This window comes from Rhagoletis zephyria, unplaced genomic scaffold, assembly GCF_001687245.7.
Source record: "Rhagoletis zephyria isolate East Lansing unplaced genomic scaffold, Rhagoletis_zephyria_1.1 Rzeph_scaffold_36346, whole genome shotgun sequence".
NCBI lineage: Eukaryota > Metazoa > Arthropoda > Insecta > Diptera > Tephritidae > Rhagoletis > Rhagoletis zephyria.
Window position 1 is genome coordinate 1 of NW_016193401.1, and position 3,292 is coordinate 3,292.

Consider the following 3,292-nt stretch of genomic DNA (forward strand, 5'->3'; position numbering starts at 1 on the left):
ATACACTCACACCCAGTGGGCATCAGCTGTCTCAGCAGTTTTTGGAATCCATGTCACTAGCAGCACAGCTGCCATCCACTACATCACTCTCGTCGTTGTCATCGTCTTCATCCGCATCGCTGGCATCTCTTTCACAGCTCGAGCTCTCTAATGCCATCGTGGACAGTTTCGAAGGCGTCGGCAGCAGCGTTGAGCCGCAATTTGAAAACACCACCGAACGCGAAGTGATTGCGGCCGNATTCTCACCATTGGCATCATGACGTATACGAATGATCAGCGCTTCCTGGCGCGACACATCGACAACTCGGACGAGTGGGTGCTGAAGGTGGTGTCGGTGCAGCCGCGCGACGCTGGCATCTACGAGTGTCAAGTGTCAACAGAGCCGAAAATCAGTCAGGCGTACAAGCTGATGGTTGTGAGTGAGTATCGCCAATGAATTGTCTATGGGAGTACTTGTTGTGAAGAATTCGGTACTCTTGAGACCCTAAAATGTAGAGAAATAATATCGACTATACTTGTTTTCGAAATTTCTGAGTTCAAAAAATATATACATACATATGCATATATGTAGAAGTATTACATATATGGTTTTATGTATATTCCTTGTGAATAGCCTCGCAGAAAACCGATTTCTATTCCAATTTGACTGTACTCATATAGTTTTGAGAGAATAGTTTTAATTATTTACTTAAAAACTCAATGCCACACATGTCCATGGCAGTTATTTCACGTAGCAAGTTTTGGATCAGCCGAATGAGACTGACACCAACCCCAAGCTTATCTAACAACTTAACCAGTGCCTCCAGCGGGAGGGACATTATTAAAAGCCACCCTTGAAATCTAGGAAGGCTCCTAGGGAAAAATGATAAGGGGGCGCCAACGGCGCACCACCTTCACAGATTTTTGCAGCTGCCTAGGTATGAAGCCATCAGGACCTGGGAATTTGAAGGGTTTGAACGACTCGCCCAAGTTAGGCGACGTTCATCCAGAAGGTCGGAAAAAAACAGTGAAGTCTCCACGCACTTCCCTCAAGGAAATTTGCTCTGAAGAAGGATTGGAAGGAAAGTGAATATCTAGGAGCAAGCCCAGTGACAGCCCGCTACTCATAGTGCAGTGTCCTGCCTCATCTCTCAGGCAACCCTACGTTTTATCACAATGCCCTCCATGAAACTCTTATCCCTTTTCTAATCTCGGACTTGTCGATTCCTGGTCCAACCTTATAAAGTTTACAAACAGAAGGTTGTAACTTACTCCTGCTGTCCCTATTCAATAATAACTCACAAAAGTTCCTCCGTCCACCAATGGCGTTTCCCTTTCTGAAATCTCAGCGGAAATGCACTTTGAAGAGCCTCTCTGCACGCAGAGCTGAAACTTTCGACAAGCGAATCCGCCGACTGCAGCGCTGGCACATCAGGGAGCGCTCGGCGAAGAGTCCTGCAGTACAAATCCAAATTCATACTCCTCAGATTCCTGAAAGGTTTGCTTGGAGGACGCGTTTCGTTCAAAGAGAATTGGATGCTCCTGTGCACAGCTGTGACTCGAAGGAGTGTTACTCGGAACCCTCCAATCCGAGATCAACGAGAACTTTCTCAGTTGAAACCAACGTACGTCTTCCCTGGCGGCAGTTATAAACGTAGGGGAATTCGCCTTGTTAGAAATAAGTAAGCCTTCTCAACTCAAAAAGTGAATCACCTTGCGAGTTTGTGTCCGAGCTTCCCCAAACTGAGTGAGGCGAGTTTGCATCGAACCCTGTATTAATACCAGCTTTTCTTCGTTTGTCTCCAAGCTTTATGCTAAAGCAGCCAATCGCCTCCTCAATTATATTAAAATGGTCATAGTTTCATAAATTGTTCGTTTCTTTAAACAGTGATAGTGAGTTCCATTAAAAATAAACATAACCTTGAAATAGTAAAATAAATAAAAATGTAGACAAGATTTAGAAAAAAAAATTATAAATTGGGAAAACTAAAAAGAAACTAAAGATTTATTATTTACTTTCAAAAGTATTCCTTATATTTTGCACCTACTTTGCAAGCAAAAAAGTCAAGACACTTTTTTATTTTTATTTTTATTTTTATTTTTGTTTTTATTTTTTTTTTGTCGGAACAAAGCATAAAAACAGCGCGTGAAGAAAACAATGCTCAGACTACATGTCATCCATTGAACTGTTTTCATGCCCCTTTTAATCTCTTTTAAATCTGCACGATTTAGATTGTTTGGTGTCAAAGAGCTCAGGTGTTCCAATATTCTCTTCAACAAAGCAATGGTGGAATTGAAAAGACACAAGTGCTCAAATCTCTGCCGCCAGTAAGTGTAACAGTTTGTTATTATATTGTGTAATGCATTATAAATCCGTCTTAGCTTAGCTTGCTTAGCAAACATCATAGATTAAAATTTTTCAATTCGTATGAAAATTTTACGATCTTAGACAAATTTTAAACATAGTTTCGTGAATTGTTCGCTCAGAGCACCCACTTGTTCTAAGTCACTTATCACAGCGTTATTACTAGAGAAGCAACAATGAACACAGAATTAACATTTCGGAGTAACGAACTAATGAAATGTAATGAATATTAAATTATTTGATGATACTTAGCATAAGTGAGTGCCCAGCATTCAACATGTTTCGGTGAGTTAATTAATAGGAAGGCATATGCAGTGCTTAAGGGCGTCGGCGAAGCGCTTATTGTGTGAGTGTTAGAGACACACCTAAATTCCCTTCCACTAAGTATTTGGCTAAAAGCGATAATTCAGCAGAACGGCACTAATTAACCGGGAACGAAAATAAATCCCTCTCAATTAGTGCTCACTTACCGCCTATCATGTGACTAACCACACAAAAGGTTATTCACTTCTTCTTATTCGTTTTTACAACATTACAATTCCCTAACTCACGCCATTTTGTTCTCTCTATTTTATTTTTTTTTTGCATTTTTCGCAATTAACGCTGATTACGGCAATGAAATGCAATGCCAATGTAAACGCCTCTGTAATGTTACCGTTATTGGTAAATGCGTACAACATCTATACTCCAACAACAAAAATAAAAACAAATGCAAACGCAAATAATCATAAAACCAACGAATCGCCTACACTCGCTACTTCACCGTCACGCACTTATACCAAACAAATAAACTGGATGGCTGAATGGTCTGCGCGTTGGATGCTCCATTTGTGCCACCTGGCTGGCTGGCTGGCTGGCTGGTTTGCTGATGATGCCGATGGTGTTGTGCACACACACATACACACGCGCCCATATGCAGCATCGAAGGCGCAAATCCTCTCGAATCGC

General features: G+C 41.4%; 1 pseudogene; it reads left to right on the top strand.

Moving 5' to 3' along the window:
• Positions 1 to 13: 13 nt before the first annotated feature.
• On the top strand, positions 14 to 3,289 carry LOC108354485 (uncharacterized; annotated as a pseudogene).
• The last annotated feature ends 3 nt before the right edge of the window (positions 3,290 to 3,292 follow it).